General features: G+C 43.1%; 1 protein-coding gene across 4 annotated transcripts in view; it reads left to right on the top strand.

The window, feature by feature from the left end:
• The window catches only part of FAM234B (family with sequence similarity 234 member B), a 252,840-nt gene that overhangs the window by 99,704 nt on the left and 134,346 nt on the right, over positions 1-18,790 (top strand). The window lies entirely within an intron of this gene.

Genomic DNA, 18,790 nt, shown 5'->3' with positions numbered 1-18,790 from the left:
CAGGTATAGAACAGACATTGTGATATAGTGACCGTGTGACACTACATTATGTGGCTAGCTGTGTGTACAGGTATAGAATAGACATTGTGATATAGTGACCGTGTGACGCTGCAGTATGTGACTAGCTGTGTGTACAGGTATAGAACAGACATTGTGATATAGCGACCGTGTGACGCTGCAGTATGTGACTAGCTGTGTGTACAGGTATAGAACAGACATTGTGATATAGTGACCGTGTGACGCTACAGTATGTGACTAGCTGTGTGTACAGGTATAGAACAGACATTGTGATATAGTGACCGTCTGACACTGCAGTATGTGACTAGCTGTGTGTACAGGTATAGAACAGACATTGTGATATAGTGACCGTAATACACTACAGTATGTGACTAGCTGTGTGTACAGGTATAGAACAGACATTGTGATATAGTGACCGTGTGACGCTGCAGTATGTGACTAGCTGTGTGTACAGGTATAGAATATAGTGATATAGTGACCGTGTGACGCTGCAGTATGTGACTAGCTGTGTGTACAGGTATAGAATATAGTGATATAGTGACCCTGTGACGCTGCAGTATGTGACTAGCTGTGTGTACAGATATAGAACAGACATTGTGATATAGTGACTGTGTGACACTACAGTATGTGACTAGCTGTGTGTACAGATATAAAATACACATAGTGATATAGTGACCGTGTGACACTGCAGTATGTGACTAGCTGTGTGTACAGGTATAGAACAGACATTGTGATATAGTGACCGTGTCGTGTGACACTACAGTATGTGACTAGCTGTGTGTACAGGTATAGAACAGACATTGTGATATAGTGACCGTGTGACACTACATTATGTGGCTAGCTGTGTGTACAGGTATAGAATAGAGATTGTGATATAGTGACCGTGTGACACTGCAGTATGTGACGAGCTGAGTGTACAGGTATAGAATAGACATTGTGATATAGTGACCGTGTGACACTGCAGTATGTGACTAGCTGTGTGTACAGGTATAGAACAGACATTGTGGTATAGTGACCGTGTGACACTACAGTATGTGACTAGCTGTGTGTACAGGTATAGAACAGACATTGTGATATAGTGACCGTGTGACACTACAGTATGTGACTAGCTGTGTGTACAGGTATAGAATAGACATTGTGATATAGTGACCATGTGACACTATAGTATGTGACTAGCTGTGTGTACAGATATAGAATAGATATAGTGATATAGTGACCGTATGACACTGCAGTATGTGACTAGCTGTGTGTACAGATATAGAATAGATATAGTGATATAGTGACTGTGTGACACTACAGTATGTGACTAGCTGTGTGTACAGGTATAGAACAGACATTGTGATATAGTGACCGTGTGACACTACAGTATGTGACTAGCTGTGTGTACAGGTATAGAACAGACATTGTGATATAGCGACCGTGTGATACTACAGTATGTGACTAGCTGTGTGTACAGATATAGAGCAGACATTGTGATATAGTGACCGTGTGACACTACAGTATGTGACTAGCTTTGTGTACAAGTATAGAACAGACATTGTGATATAGTGACCGTGTGACACTACAGTATGTGACTAGCTGTGTGTACAGATATAGAACAGACATTGTGATATAGTGACCGTGTGACACTACAGTATGTGACTAGCTTTGTGTATAGGTATAGAACAGACATTGTGATATAGTGACCGTGTGACACTACAGTATGTGACTAGCTGTGTGTACAGATATAGAACAGACATTGTGCTATAGTGACCGTGTGACACTACAGTATGTGACTAGCTTTGTGTACAGGTATAGAATAGACATTGTGATATAGTGACCGTTTGACGCTGCAGTATGTGACTAGCTGTGTGTACAGGTATAGAATATAGTGATATAGTGACCGTGTGACACTACAGTATGTGACAAGCTTTGTGTACAGCTATAGAACAAACATTGTGATATAGTGACCCTGTGACACTACAGTATGTGACTAGCTTTGTGTACAGGTATAGAACAGACATTGTGATATAGTGACCGTGTGACACTACAGTATGTGACTAGCTTTGTGTACAGGTATAGAACAGACATTGTGATATAGTGACCGTGTGACACTACAGTATGTGACTAGCTTTGTGTACAGGTATAGAACAGACATTGTGATATAGTGACCGTGTGACACTACAGTATGTGACTAGCTGTGTGTACAGATATAGAACAGACATAGTGATATAGTGACCGTGTGACACTACAGTATGTGACTAGCTGTGTGTACAGATATGGAATAGAGATTGTGATATAGTGACCGTGTGACACTACAGTATGTGACTAGCTGTGTGTACAGATATAGAACAGAGATAGTGATATAGTGACCGTGTGACACTACAGTATGTGACTAGCTGTGTGTACAGGTATAGAACAGACATTGTGATATAGAGACCGTGTGACACTACAGTATGTGACTTGCTGTGTGTACAGGTATAGAACAGACATTGTGACAGTAGGACATCCAGTTTGTGCATAAAGGGACAGTTTTCTGTTACACCAGCTACAGAGTATTAAATACATAGGACATTTCTGTTTTTAGGGTTATTCTTGCATTTGGAATTCTTGCTTTTACTTATTGTAACCACCACCTATAAAAGGTAATGACCTCTGTGTATAGATATTAGATGAACTTATTTTCTTCCTGCAGGCTGTTCTTGGGATCAATGTGTTGAGGTTTCAGTGAGTATAAAAATAAACCTAAAGGAACAATTCCCATACATTTAATGCTCGTTAGCTGGTATACACAGTAAAGGGAATGACATTTCTCCAACATTGGTGTGTCCGGTCCACGGCGTCATCCTTACTTGTGGGAAATATCTCTTCCCCAACAGGAAATGGCAAAGAGTCCCAGCAAAGCTGGCCATATAGTCCCTCCTAGGCTCCGCCCACCCCAGTCATTCTCTTTGCCGTTGCACAGGCAACATCTCCACGGAGATGGTTAAGAGTTTTTTGGTGTTTAAATGTAGTTTTTTATTCTTCTATCAAGTGTTTGTTATTTTAAAATAGTGCTGGTATGTACTATTTACAAAAAACCAAAAAGGATGAAGATTTCTGTTTGTGAGAGGAAGATGATTTTAGCAGACAGTAACTAAAATCGATTGCTGTTTCGACATGGGACTGTTGAGATGAAGTAACTTCAGTTGGGGGAAACAGTTAGCAGACTTTTCTGCTTAAGGTATGACTAGCCATATTTCTAACAAGACTGTGTAATGCTGGAAGGCTGTCATTTCCCCTCATGGGGACCGGTAAGCCATTTTCTTAGTCTCAAACAGAATAAAGGGCTTTATATGGGCTATAAAACTGGTAGACACTTTTATGGGCTAAATCGATTGCTTTATTTGGACATTTTACACATGTTTATGCTGATATTTCACATTTATAAACTTGGGGAACGTTTTTTAACGGCAGGCACTATGTTAGACACCTTTTCCAGTCAGTGAGGGCCTTCCCAGTTGTAGGCTGAGCCTCATTTTCGCGCCATTACTGCGCAGTTGTTTTTGAGAGCAAGACATGCAGATGCATGTGTGAGGATCTGAAAGTGGCTGGAAAAGTTTCTAGAAGGCGTCATTTGGTATCTTATTCCCCTCTGGGTTTGACAAAGTCACTGCAAAGGCTGTAGCTGGGACTGTATAGGGGTTAAAATTGTAAACGGCTCCGGTTCCGTTATTTTAAGGGTTAAGGCTCTGAAAATTGGTGTGCAATACTTTTAATGCTTTAAGACACTGTGGTGAAAATTTGGTAAAATTTGAACAATTCCTTCATATTTTTTCGCATATTCAGTAATAAAGTGTGTTCTGTTTAAAATTTAAAGAGACAGTAACGGTTTTGATTTAAAACGTTTTTTGTGCTTTATTGACAAGTTTAAGCCTGTTTAACATGTCTGTGCCTTCGGATAAGCTATGTTCTATATGTATGAAAGCCAATGTGTCTCCCCATTCAAAATTGTGTGATAATTGTGTCATAGCGTCCAAACAAAGTAAGGACAGTACTGCCACAGATAATGAAATTGCCCAAGATAATTCCTCAGATGAGGGGAGTAGACATGATACTACATCATCCCATAGTGTGTCTACACCAGTTTTGCCCACGCAGGAGGCCCCTAGTACTTCTAGCGCGCCAATGCTAATTACCATGCAACAATTGACGGCTGTAATGGATAACTCCATAGCAAATATTTTATCCAAAATGCCGGCATATCAGAGAAAGCGCGATTGCTCTGTTTTAAACACTGAAGAGCAAGAGGGCGCTGATGATAATTGTTCTGTCATACCCTCACACCAATCTGAAGTGGCCATGAGGGAGGTTTTGTCAGATGGGGAAATTTCAGATTCAGGAAAAATTTCTCAACAAGCTGAACCTGATGTTGTGACGTTTCAATTTAAATTAGAACATCTCCGCGCACTGCTTAAGGAGGTGTTATCTACTCTGGATGATTGTGACAACTTGGTCATTCCAGAGAAATTATGCAAAATGGACAAGTTTCTAGAGGTTCCGGTGCACCCCGACGCTTTTCCTATACCCAAGCGGGTGGCGGACATAGTGAATAAGGAGTGGGAGAAGCCCGGCATTCCTTTTGTTCCCCCCCCTATATTTAAGAAATTATTTCCTATGGTCGACCCCAGAAAGGACTTATGGCAGACAGTCCCTAAGGTCGAGGGGGCAGTTTCTACTCTAAACAAGCGCACTACTATTCCTATTGAGGATAGTTGTGCTTTTAAAGATCCTATGGATAAAAAATTGGAAGGTTTGCTTTAAAAGATTTTTGTACAGCAAGGTTACCTTCTACAACCCATTTCGTGCATTATCCCTGTCACTACAGCAGCGTGTTTCTGGTTCGAGGAACTGGAAAAGTCGCTCAGTAGAGAGACTCCATATGAGGAGGTTATGGACAGAGTTCACGCACTTAAGTTGGCTAACTCTTTTATTTTAGATGCCGCTTTGCAATTAGCCAGGTTAGCGGCGAGAAATTCAGGGTTTGCAATTGTGGTGCGCAGAGCGCTTTGGCTAAAGTCTTGGTCAGCGGATGTATCATCCAAGACAAAATTGCTTAACATCCCTTTCAAAGGTAAAACTCTCTTTGGGCCAGAATTAAAAGAGATCATTTCAGACATCACTGGTGGGAAGGGCCACGCCCTTCCACAAGATAGGCCTTTCAAGGCCAAGAATAAGTCTAATTTTCGTTCCTTTCGCAATTTCAGGAACGGACCGACCTCTAATCCTGCATCCTCTAAGCAAGAGGGTAATGCCTCACAGACCAAACCAGCCTGGAAACCTATGCAAGGCTGGAACAAGGGTAAGCAGGCCAAAAAGCCTGCTGCTGCTAACAAAACAGCATGAAGGAGTAGCCCCCGATCCGGGACCGGATCTAGTGGGGGGCAGACTCTCTCTCTTCGCTCAGGCCTGGGCAAGAGATGTTCAGGATCCCTGGACGCTAGAAATAGTTTCTCAGGGTTATCTTCTGGAATTCAAGGAACTACCCCCAAGGGGAAGGTTCCACATGTCTCACTTATCCTCAAACCAAATAAAGAGACAGGCGTTTTTACATTGTGTAGAAGACCTGTTAAAAATGGGAGTGATACACCCAGTTCCAATGACGGAACAAGGAATGGGATTTTACTCAAATCTGTTCATAGTTCCCAAAAAAGAGGGAACTTTCAGACCAATTCTGGATTTAAAGATCCTAAACAAATTTCTCAGGGTACCATCGTTCAAAATGGAAACCATTCGAACGATTCTACCCACTATCCAGGAAGGTCAATTTATGACTACCGTGGATCTAAAGGATGCGTACCTACATATTCCTATCCACAAAGAACATCATCAGTTCCTAAGGTTCGCCTTTCTGGACAAACATTACCAGTTTGTGGCCCTCCCATTCGGGTTAGCCACTGCTCCAAGGATTTTCACAAAGGTACTCGGGTCCCTTCTAGCGGTTCTAAGACCGAGGGGCATTGCAGTAGTACCATACTTGGACGACATTCTAATACGAGCGTCGTCTCTGTCAAAAGCAAAGGATCATACAGACATAGTTCTGGCCTTTCTCAGATCACACGGATGGAAGGTGAACATAGAAAAAAGTTCTCTGTCTCCGTCAACAAGAGTTCCCTTCTTGGGAACAATAATAGATTCCTTAGAAATGAGGATTTTTCTGACAGAGGTCAGAAAGTCAAAACTTCTAAGCACTTGTCAAGTTCTTCATTCTGTTCCACGTCCTTCCATAGCTCAGTGCATGGAAGTAGTAGGGTTGATGGTTGCAGCAATGGACATAGTTCCTTTTGCACGGATTCATCTAAGACCATTACAACTGTGCATGCTCAAACAGTGGAATGGGGACTATACAGACTTGTCTCCAGTGATTCAAGTAGATCAGAAGACCAGAGATTCACTCCGTTGGTGGCTGACCCTGGACCATCTATCCAAGGGAATGAGCTTCCGCAGACCAGAGTGGGTCATTGTTACGACCGACGCCAGTCTTGTGGGGTGGGGCGCGGTCTGGGAATCCATGAAAGATCAGGGACTATGGTCTCGGGAAGAGTCTCTTCTCCCGATAAACATTCTGGAACTAAGAGCGATATTCAATGCTCTCAGGGCTTGGCCTCAGCTTGCAAAGGCCAGATTCATAAGATTCCAATCAGACAACATGACGACCGTTGCGTATATCAATTATCAGGGGGGAACAAGGAGTTCCCTGGCGATGAAAGAAGTGACCAAGATAATTTAATGGGCGGAGGATCACTCCTGCCATCTATCTGCGATCCACATCCCAGGTGTGGAAAACTGGGAAGCGGATTATCTGAGTCGTCAGACATTCCATCCGGGGGAGTGGGAACTCCACCCGGAGATCTTTGCCCAGTTGACTCAATTATGGGGCATTCCAGACATGGATCTGATGGCGTCTCGTCAGAACTTCAAGGTTCCTTGCTACGGGTCCAGATCCAGGGATCTCAAGGCGACTCTAGTAGATGGACCTTCAACCTAGCTTATGTGTTTCCACCGTTTCCTCTCATTCCCAGGCTGGTAGCTAGGATCAAACAGGAGAGGGCTCCGGTGATCTTGATAGCTCCTGCGTGGCCACGCAGGACTTGGTATGCAGACCTGGTGAATATGTCATCGGTTCCACCATGGAAGCTACCTTTGAGACAGGACCTTCTTGTTCAGGGTCCATTCGAACATCCAAATCTGGTCTCCCTCCAGCTGACGGCTTGGAGATTGAACGCTTGATTCTATCAAAGCGTGGGTTTTCAGATTCTGTGATAGATACTCTGGTTCAGGCCAGAAAACCGGTAACTAGAAAGATTTACCATAAAATATGGAAAAGATATATCTGTTGGTGTGAATCCAAGGGATTCCCATGGAATAAGATAAAAATTCCTAAGATTCTTTCCTTTCTGCAAGAAGGTTTGGAGAAAGGATTATCTGCGAGTTCTCTAAAGGGACAGATTTCTGCTTTATCTGTCTTACTACACAAACGACTGGCAGCTGTGCCAGATGTTCAAGCATTTGTTCAGGCTCTGGTTAGGATCAAGCCTGTTTACAGACCTTTGACTCCTCCCTGGAGTCTAAATCTAGTTCTTTCAGTTCTTCAAGGGGTTCCGTTTGAACCTCTACATTCCATAGATATTAAGTTATTATCTTGGAAAGTTTTGTTTTTGGTTGCTATTTCTTCTGCTAGAAGAGTTTCAGAGTTATCTGCTCTGCAGTGTTCTCTGCCCTATCTAGTGTTCCATGCAGATAAGGTGGTTTTGCGTACTAAGCCTGGTTTTCTTCCAAAGGTTGTTTCTAACAAAAATATTAACCAGGAGATAGTTGTACCTTCTTTGTGTCCGAACCCAGTTTCAAAGAAGGAACGTTTGTTACACAATTTGGACGTAGTCCGTGCTCTAAAATTCTTTTTAGAGGCTACAAAAGATTTCAGACAAACATCTTCTCTGTTTGTCGTCTATTCTGGTAAAAGGAGAGGTCAAAAAGCGACTTCTACCTCTCTTTCCTTTTGGCTGAAAAGCATCATCCGATTGGCTTACGAGACTGCCGGACGGCAGCCTCCTGAAAGAATCACAGCTCACTCTACTAGGGCTGTGACTTCCACATGGGCCTTCAAGAACGAGGCTTCTGTTGATCAGATATGTAAGGCAGCGACTTGGTCTTCACTGCACACTTTTGCCAAATTTTACAAATTTGATACTTTTGCTTCTTCGGAGGCTATTTTTGGGAGAAAGGTTTTGCAAGCCGCGGTGCCTTCCGTTTAGGTAACCTGATTTGCTCCCTCCCTTCATCCGTGTCCTAAAGCTTTGGTATTGGTTCCCACAAGTAAGGATGACGCCGTGGACCGGACACACCAATGTTGGAGAAAACAGAATTTATGCTTACCTGATAAATTACTTTCTCCAACGGTGTGTTCGGTCCACGGCCCGCCCTGGATTTTTTAATCAGGTCTGATGAATTATTTTCTCTAACTACAGTCACCACGGTACCATATGGTTTCTCCTATTTTTTTCCTCCTGTCCGTCGGTCGAATGACTGGGGTGGGCGGAGCCTAGGAGGGACTATATGGCCAGCTTTGCTGGGACTCTTTGCCATTTCCTGTTGGGGAAGAGATATTTCCCACAAGTAAGGATGACGCCGTGGACCGGACACACCGTTGGAGAAAGTAATTTATCAGGTAAGCATAAATTCTGTTTTCTTTTACAAGATATGACAAGTCCACGGATTTCATCATTACTTATGGGATTACGCCTCCTTTTCAGCAGGAAGTGGCAAAGAGCACCACAGCAGAGCTGTATATATTGCTCCTCCCTTCCCTCCCACTCCAGTCATTCTCTTTGCCTGTGTTAGTGATAGGAAGAGGTAAAGTGAGGTGTTAGTTTAGATTCTTCAATCAAGAAGTTTTTTATTTTAAAATGGTGCCAGTGAGTACTATTTTTCTCAGGGAGAAATTGTCAGTCAATAACTTCCCAAGAAGAGTGGAAACATCTTATTTTCTGCCCTGATGTTGATGATCTTAGCAAACGTTATCTAAGATCCTGCTGGTTCCCACAGAGCAGCTGAAGGTAGTGTAATGTAACATCTTCAGTGTGGAGGACCGTGTCATGCTACAAGCAGCATTGAGGTATGTTCAGTTGTTTGTTTCTGGGGAGACTTGATGCATCAGAACAGGCTGACATTATTCCCTAACTGGGGAGGGGTAATCAGTATGCACTATATAAATGGAAATGGTGTACCTGGAATTCCCTTGTTATTTTAATTACTATCTGTGGCCTAGATTTGGAGTTTGGCGGTAGCCGTGAAAACCAGCGTTAGAGGCTCCTAACGCTGGTTTTAGGCTACCTCCGGTATTTGGAGTCACTCAAAAAAGGGTCTAACGCTCACTTTTCAGCCGCGACTTTTCCATACCGCAGATCCCCTTACGTCATTTGCGTATCCTATCTTTTCAATGGGATCTTTCTAACTCCGGTATTTAGAGTCGTGTCTGAAGTGAGCGTTAGAAATCTAACGACAAAACTCCAGCCGCAGAAAAAAGTCAGTAGTTAAGAGCTTTCTGGGCTAACGCCGGTTCATAAAGCTCTTAACTACTGTACTCTAAAGTACACTAACACCCATAAACTACCTATGTACCCCTAAACCGAGGTCCCCCCACATCGCCGCCACTCGATTAAATTTTTTTAACCCCCTAATCTGCCGACCGCCACCTACGTTATACTTATGTACCCCTAATCTGCTGCCCCTAACACCGCCGACCCCTGTATTATATTTATTAACCCCTAACCTGCCCCCCACAACGTTGCCGCCAGCTACCTACAATAATTAACCCCTAATCTGCCGACCGCAAAGCGCCGCCACCTACATTATAGCTATGTACCCCTAATCTGCTGCCCCTAACACCGCCGACCCCTATATTATATTTATTAACCCCTAATCTGCCGCCCTCAACGTCGCCTCCACCTGCCTACACTTATTAACCCCTAATCTGCCGAGCGGACCGCACCGCTATTATTATAAAGTTATTAACCCCTAATCCGCCTCACTAACCCTATAATAAATAGTATTAACCCCTAATCTGCCCTCCCTAACATCGCCGACACCTAACTTCAATTATTAACCCCTAATCTGCCGACCGGAGCTCACCGCTATTCTAATAAATGCATTAACCCCTAAAGCTAAGTCTAACCCTAACACTAACACCCCCCTAAGTTAAATATAATTTAAATCTAACGAAATTAATTAACTCTTCTTAAATAAATTATTCCTATTTAAAGCTAAATACTTACCTGTAAAATAAATCCTAATATAGCTACAATATAAATTATAATTATATTATAGCTATTTTAGGATTAATATTTATTTTACAGGTAACTTTGTATTTATTTTAACCAGGTACAATAGCTATTAAATAGTTAAGAACTATTTAATAGCTAAAATAGTTAAAATAATTACAAAATTACCTGTAAAATAAATCCTAACCTAAGTTACAATTAAACCTAACACTACACTATCAATAAATAAATTAAATACAATTCCTACAAATAACTACAATGAAATAAACTAACTAAAGTACAAAAAATAAAAAAGAACTAAGTTACAAAAAATAAAAAAATATTTACAAACATAAGAAAAATATTACAACAATTTTAAACTAATTACACCTACTCTAAGCCCCCTAATAAAATAACAAAGACCCCCAAAATAAAAAATGCCCTACCCTATTCTAAATTACTAAAGTTCAAAGCTCTTTTACCTTACCAGCCCTGAACAGGGCCCTTTGCGGAGCATGCCCCAAGAAGTTCAGCTCTTTTGCCTGTAAAAAAAAAACATACAATACCCCCCCCCCCAACATTACAACCCACCACCCACATACCCCTAATCTAACCCAAACCCCCCTTAAATAAACCTAACACTAAGCCCCTGAAGATCTTCCTACCTTATCTTCACCATACCAGGTTCACCGATCCGTCCTGAAGAGCTCCTCCGATGTCCTGATCCAAGCCCAAGCGGGGGGCTGAAGAGGTCCATGATCCGGCTGAAGTCTTCATCCAAGCGGGAGCTGAAGAGGTCCATGATCCGGATGAAGTCTTCATCCAAGCGGGAGCTGAAGAGGTCCATGATCCGGATGAAGTCTTCTATCAACGGCATCTTCAATCTTCTTTCTTCGGGAGCCATCATCTTCCATCCGACGCGGAACATCCTCTTCTCCCGACGCCTACTAGCCGAATGACAGTTCCTTTAAGGGACGTCATCCAAGATGGCGTCCCTCGAATTCCGATTGGCTAATAGGATTCTATCAGCCAATCGTAATTAAGGTAGGAATATTCTGATTGGCTGATGGAATCAGCCAATCAGAATCAAGTTCAATCCGATTGGCTGATCCAATCAGCCAATCAGATTGAGCTCGCATTCTATTGGCTGTTCCGATCAGCCAATAGAATCCTATCAGCCAATCGGAATTCGAGGGACACCATCTTGGATGACGTCCCTTAAAGGAACCGTCATTCGGCTAGTAGGCGTCGGGAGAAGAGGATGTTCTGCGTCGGATGGAAGATGATGGCTCCCGAAGAAAGAAGATTGAAGATGCCGTTGATAGAAGACTTCATCCGGATCATGGACCTCTTCAGCTCCCGCTTGGATGAAGACTTCATCCGGATCATAAACCTCTTCAGCTCCCGCTTGGATGAAGACTTCAGCCGGATCATGGACCTCTTCAGCCCCCCGCTTGGGCTTGGATCAGGACATCGGAGGAGCTCTTCAGGACGGATCGGTGAACTTGGTATGGTGAAGATAAGCTAGGAAGATCTTCAGGGGCTTAGTGTTAGGTTTATTTAAGGGGGGTTTGGGTTAGATTAGGGGTATGTAGGTGGTGGGTTGTAATGTTGGGAGGGGTATTGTATGTTTTTTTTTACAGGCAAAAAAGCTGAACTTCTTGGGGCATGCCCCGCAAAGGGCCCTGTTCAGGGCTGGTAAGGTAAAAGAGCTTTGAACTTTAGTAATTTAGAATAGGGTAGGGCATTTTGTTATTTTGGGGGGCTTTGTTATTTTATTAGGGGGCTTAGAGTAGGTGTAATTAGTTTAAAATTGTAGTAATATTTTTCTTATGTTTGTAAATATTTTTTTATTTTTTGTAACTTAGTTCTTTTTTATTTTTTGTACTTTAGTTAGTTTATTTCATTGTAGTTATTTGTAGGAATTGTATTTAATTTATTTATTGATAGTGTAGTGTTAGGTTTAATTGTAACTTAGGTTAGGATTTATTTTACAGGTAAATTTGTAATTATTTTAACTAGGTAACTATTAAATCGTTCTTAACTATTTAATAGCTATTGTACATGTTTAAAATAATTACAAAGTTGCCTGTAAAATAAATATTAATCCTAAAATAGCTACAATGTAATTATAATTTATATTGTAGCTATATTAGGATTTATTTTACAGGTAAGTATTTAGCTTTAAATAGGAATAATTTATTTAATAAGAGTTAATTAATTTCGTTAGATTAAAATTATATTTAACTTAGGGGGGTGTTAGTGTTAGGGTTAGATTTAGCTTTAGGGGTTAATACATTTATTAGAATAGCGGAGAGCTCCGGTCGGCAGATTAGGGGTTAATAATTGAAGTTAGGTGTCGGCGATGTTAGGGAGGGCAGATTAGGGGTTAATACTATTTATTATAGGGTTAGTGAGGCGGATTAGGGGTTAATAACTTTATAATAATAGCGGTGCGGTCCGCTCGGCAGATTAGGGGTTAATAAGTGTAGGCAGGTGGAGGCGACGTTGAGGGCGGCAGATTAGGGGTTAATAAATATAATATAGGGGTCGGCGGTGTTAGGGGCAGCAGATTAGGGGTACATAGCTATAATGTAGGTGGCGGCGCTTTGCGGTCGGCAGATTAGGAGTTAATTATTGTAGGTAGCTGGCGGCGACGTTGTGGGGGGCAGGTTAGGGGTTAATAAATATAATATAGGGGTCGGCGGTGTTAGGGGCAGCAGATTAGGGGTACATAAGGATAATGTAAGTAGCGGCGGTTTACGTAGCGGCAGATTAGGGGTTAAAAATAATATGCAGGGGTCAGCGATAGCGGGGGCGGCAGATTAGGGGTTAATAAGTGTAAGGTTAAGGGTGTTTAGACTCGGGGTACATGTTAGAGTGTTAGGTGCAGACGTAGGAAGTGTTTCCCCATAGCAAACAATGGGGCTGCGTTAGGAGCTGAACGCGGCTTTTTTGCAGGTGTTAGGTTTTTTTTCAGCTCAAACAGCCCCATTGTTTTCTATGCGGGAATCGTGCATGAGCACGTTTTTGAGGCTGGCCGCGTCCGTAAGCAACTCTGGTATCGAGAGTTGCAGTTGCGTTAAAAATGCTTTTTTGGAGCCTAACGCAGCCTTTCTGTGGACTCTCAATACCAGAGTTATTTTAAAGGTGCGGCCAGAAAAAAGCCGGCGTTAGCTACTGTTTTATGCAGTGCTGTTTTTCACTTATGCATTGTACTGTGTTGGTTGACGCTGGGAGATGTGGTTTGTTTATTCAAGTCTATCGTTATTATATCAATATAACTGGCCTTGGGAGTGTGTGAAAAGAGGGCACATGGCGTTTTTAGTGGATATATATGGGATTCAGACATGTTTTTTCTTCTTCCCATGCGGGTCTCAGTACGGCTTGAGTTACGCCCACGGTGGGCAGGGCCTAGTTTCGTGCGCTCAGCCGCGCAGTAATCATCTGAATCGGCAGCAAGGTCCTGGGCTCCGGTGTGGCCTAAGTCAGTTTGTACACATAGAGGTACAGAGAGACTTGGGAGCGCTGCTCACGAAGGATCAGTGTGGTCTGGGGGCAGGTAGGCACCGCAGCAGTGCTGTGGCGAGGTGCAGGTGCCTGGAGTTTGATAGAAATTTGTAAATAGAGTAACTATACAAACGGAGCAGTATTGTTAAGTTAATTTGCGCACATAAGCACACTGTTAATTTCTGCAAACGTTGTTAACTGCTAGCAGAAAAATTGTTGCGCTTTTATTATCAAAATATTTGACTATATTATTTGACTTCAGAGTTAAATATATCAAGTAGAGAATGACTATTATTGCTATTGCTAGTCTGTTTAACATGTCTGATATTCAGGAAAGTACCTGTTCTATGTGTTTAGATGCCAATGTGGAACCCCCTTTTACTTTTTGTCCCTCATGTACTGAAAGGGCCTTACAATGTAAAGAACAGATTTTCTTTAATGCAAATATGTCTTAGGATGCTTCTCAGACTGATGAGAATCAGGGTATGCCGCTACTTTCTCCCCAAGCGTCACAACCTTTAACGCCCACCCAAGCGACGCCGTGTTCTTCAACCGCGTCCACTTAATTTACTCTGCAGGATATGGCTGCAGTTATGTCATCTACCCTTACAGAAGTTTTATCTAAGTTGCCAGTGTTGCAGGGCAAACGCAGTAGGACAGAAACCATTCCGAATACTGCGACTTTTGATGCTTTGATGGCTATTTCCGATGTACCCTCACAGGGATCTGAATTGGGGGTCAGGGAACTTCTGTCTGAGGGGGAACTTTCCGACTCGGAAAGTGTGTTACCTCAGACGGATTCGGACATCATGTCCTTCAGATTTAAGCTTGAACACCTCCGCCTGTTACTTCGGGAGGTTTTAGCGACTCTGGATGACTGTGACTCTATTGTGGTGCCACCAGAGAAATTGTGTAAGATGGACAAATACTTAGAGGTGCCTGTTTACTCTGATGTTTTTCCGGTTCCTAAGAGAATCTCGGAAATGATTACGCGGGAATGGGAACCGGGTATCCCGTTCTCACCTTCTCCTAATTTTAAGAAAATGTATCCCATAGCTGACACTGTCCTGGACTCTTGGCAAACAGTCCCTAAGGTGGAGGGAGCTATATCTACCCCGGCTAAGCGTACTACTATCCCTATTGAGGACAGTTGTGCTTTCAAAGACCCTATGGATAAGAAGTTGGAGGATCTTCTAAAAAAGTTATTTATTCATCAGGGTTTTCTCTTTCAAGCGACGGCCTGCATTGTGCCAGTTACAACTGCGGCGGCCTTCTGGTTTGACGCCTTGGAGGAGTCTCTTAAGACCGAGACTCCTTTAGAGGAAATTTTAGATAGAATTAAGGCTCTTAAGCTGGCTAATTCTTTTATTACGGATGCCGTCTTTCAGATTGCCAAATTGGCGGCTAAGAATGCCGGATTTGCCATTTTAGCGCGTAGAGCGTTATGGTTAAAGTCTTGGTCTACTGATGTGTCATGTCATCTAAGTCAAAGCTTTTGACTATTCCTTTCAAAGGAAAAACCCTATTCGGGCCTGACTTGAAAGAAATAATTTCTGACATTACGGGAGGTAAGGGTCATCTCCTACCTCAGGATAAAGCAGCTAAACTGAGGGGTAAACAAAATAATTTTCGTTCCTTTCGGAATTTCAAAGGAGTCCCCTCTTCTTCTTCCGCTAAACAGGAAGGGAATTTTGCTCAAGCCTAGTCCGTCTGGAGACCCAACCAGGCTTGGAACAAAGGTAAACAACCCAAGAAGCCCGCTGCTGTTCCAAGACAGCATGAAGGGGCAGCCCCCGATCCGGGACCAGATCTAGTAGGGGGCAGACTTTCTCTCTTTACCCAGGCTTGGATAAGAGACGTTCAGGACCCCTGGACACTGGAAATCGTGTCCCAAGGGTATCAACTGGAATTCAAAAATTCTCTCCCAAGGGGGAGGTTTCTTCTTTCATGATTGTCTGTAGACCAGATAAAAAGAGAGGCTTTCTTACGTTGTGTAAAAGACCTCTCTACTATGGGAGTAATTCGTCCCGTTCCAATACTGGAACAGGGGCAGGGGTTTTACTCAAATCTTTTCGTGGTTCCCAAAAAAGAGGGAACGTTCAGACCCATTTTAGATCTCAAGAGTCTAAACAAGTTTTTCAGAGTCCCATCCTTCAAGATGGAGGCTATTCAAACAATTCTACCATTGATCCAAGAGGGTCAATATACCGTGGACTTGAAGGATGCATATCTTCATATTCCTATCCACAAGGATCATCACCAGTTCCTAAGGTTTGCCTTCCTAGACAAACATTTTCAGTTTGTGGCTCTTCCCTTCGGGTTGGCCACAGCACCCAGGATCTTCACGAAGGTTCTAGGGTCCCTTCTGGGGGTTCTCAGGCCGTGGGGTATTGCAGTGGCGGCTTATCTGGACGATATTCTGATCCAGGCGTCGTCTTACCATCTGACAATATCTCATACAGACATGGTTCTGTCCTTTCTGAGGACTCACGGGTGGAATCTAGAAAAGAGTTCACTAATTCCACAGACAAGGGTTCCCTTTTGGGAACTCTAATAGATTCTATATCCATGAAAATATTCTTGACAGAGGTCAGAAAGTTAAAGATTCTCAATACATGCCGACCCCTTCAGTCCAATCCTCGACCATCAGTGGCTCAGTGCATGGAGGTGATTGGATTGATGGTGGCGGCATCTCAGACCACTACAACTGTGCATGCTCGGGCAGTGGAATGGAGATTATGCAAATTTGTCTCCTCAGCTGAATCTGGATCAGGAGACAAGAGACTCTCTTCTTTGGTGGTTGTCGCCGGATCATCTGTCCCAAGGGACGTGCTTCTGCACACCCTCTTGGGTGATAGCGACAACGGACGCCAGTCTACTAGGATGGGGTGCGGTCTGGAATTCCCTGAAGGCTCAGGGGGTGTGGACTCGGTCTGAGTCTCTGCTTCCAATCAATATTCTGGAATTAAGAGCAATATTCAATGCACTTCAGGCTTGGCCTCAGTTGGCTTCGGCCAAATTCATCCGATTTCAGTCGGACAACATCACGACTGTGGCTTACATCAATCATCAGGGAGGAACGAGGAGTTCCTTAGCGATGACAGAAGTGTCCAAGATAATTCGGTGGGCGGAGGCTCACTCTTCTTATCTGTCAGCAATCTACATCCCAGGAGTGGACAACTGGGAAGCGGACTTTTTAAGCAGACAGATGTTTCATCCAGGGGAGTGGGAACTCCATCTGGAGGTCTTTGCCACCCTGATTCTCAGATGGGGCAGACCGGAATTGGATCTGATGGCGTCTCGTCAGAAACCAAGCTCCGAAGATACGGATCCAGGTCAAGGGATCATCAGGCCGAACTGATAGATGCCTTGGCAGTGCCTTGGTCGTTCAACCTAGCTTATGTGTTTCCACCGTTTGCTCTCCTTCCCCGGGTGATTGCACGGATCAAACAGGAGAGGGCTTCGGTAATTCTAATCGTGCCTGCGTGGCCTCGCAGGACTTGGTACGCCAATCTGGTATACATGTCCTCTCTGCCGCCGTGGAAGCTTCCATTGAGGCAGGACCTTCTCTTTCAGGGACCCTTCCATCATCCTCTAGTTTCTCTGCAGCTGACTGCCTGGAGATTGAACGCTTGATTTTGTCTAAGCGGGGGTTCTCTGATTCGGTCATTGATACTTTGATTCAGGCACGTAAGCCTGTCACTAGAAAGATTTATCATAAGATATGGCGTAAATATCTTTATTGGTGCGAATCCAAGGGCTACTCATGGAGTAGAGTTAGGATTCTTAGGATTTTATCTTTTCTCCAAGAAGGATTGGAGAAAGGGTTGTCAGCAAGTTCCTTAAAGGGACAAATTTCTGCTTTGTCGATTTTACTACACAAGCGTTTGGCAGATGTTCCAGACGTCCAGTCTTTTTGTCAGGCTCTGACTAGAATCAAACCTGTGTTTAGACCAATTGCTCCACCCTGGAGTTTGAATTTAGTTCTTAATGTTCTTCAAGGGGTTCCGTTTGAACCCATGCATTCCATAGATATTAAGTTATTATCTTGGGTTTTATTTTTGGTTGCTATTTCTTCTGCTCGTAGAGTTTTTGAGCTTTCAGCATTACAATGTGACTCTCCTTATCTTATTTTCCATTCTAATAAGGTGGTTTTACGTACCAAACCTGGTTTTCTTCCTAAGGTTGTTTCTAATAAGAATATTAATCAGGAAATCGTTGTTCCTTCACTGTGTCCTAATCCTCCTTCTAAGAAGGAGCGTCTGTTGCATAACTTGGACGTGGTCCATGCCCTGAAGTTTTACTTGCAGGCGACTAAAGATTTTCGTCAATCATCTTCATTATTTATTGTTTTTTCTGGAAAGTGTAGGGGCCAGAAGGCTACGGCTACCTCTTTCTTTTTGGCTGAAGAGTATCATCCGTCTGGCATATGAGACTTCTGGACAGCAGCCTCCTTAAAGAATTACGGCTCATTCTACTAGGGCTGTGGCTTCTTCATGGGCATTTTAAAACTATGCTTCTGTTGAACAGATTTGCAAGGCTGCAACTTGGTCGTCTCTTCACACTTTTTCCAAATTTTCCAAATTTGATACTTTTGCTTCATCTTTACTTTTTTTGTTAAACTTCAGTCACCTCTGCACCTTTGGCTTATCCTTTCTCTTCCTAACTTCGGTCGAATGACTGGAGTGGGAGGGAAGGGAGGAGCTATTTAACAGCTCTGCTGTGGTGCTCTTTGCCTCCTCCTGCTGAACAGGAGGCGTAATCCCATAAGTAAGGATGAAATCCGTGCACTCCTCATATTGTAAAAGAAATAAATGTATCAGGTAAGCATAAATTTCCTTTTTACTGTACACAAGAGGAGCCTGCAGAGAATTTGCAGTATAGTACAACACCTCCTCAAGTTCCCCTAAAAGTGCAGATTTACATGGTATCTTAACTAGAGCACAGGTGGAATAATCAGCTGATAGGTGAGAGCAGGTTAGTAA

Source organism: Bombina bombina, chromosome 7, assembly GCF_027579735.1.
Source record: "Bombina bombina isolate aBomBom1 chromosome 7, aBomBom1.pri, whole genome shotgun sequence".
NCBI lineage: Eukaryota > Metazoa > Chordata > Amphibia > Anura > Bombinatoridae > Bombina > Bombina bombina.
This window is presented reverse-complemented; position numbering and strand designations above follow the sequence as displayed.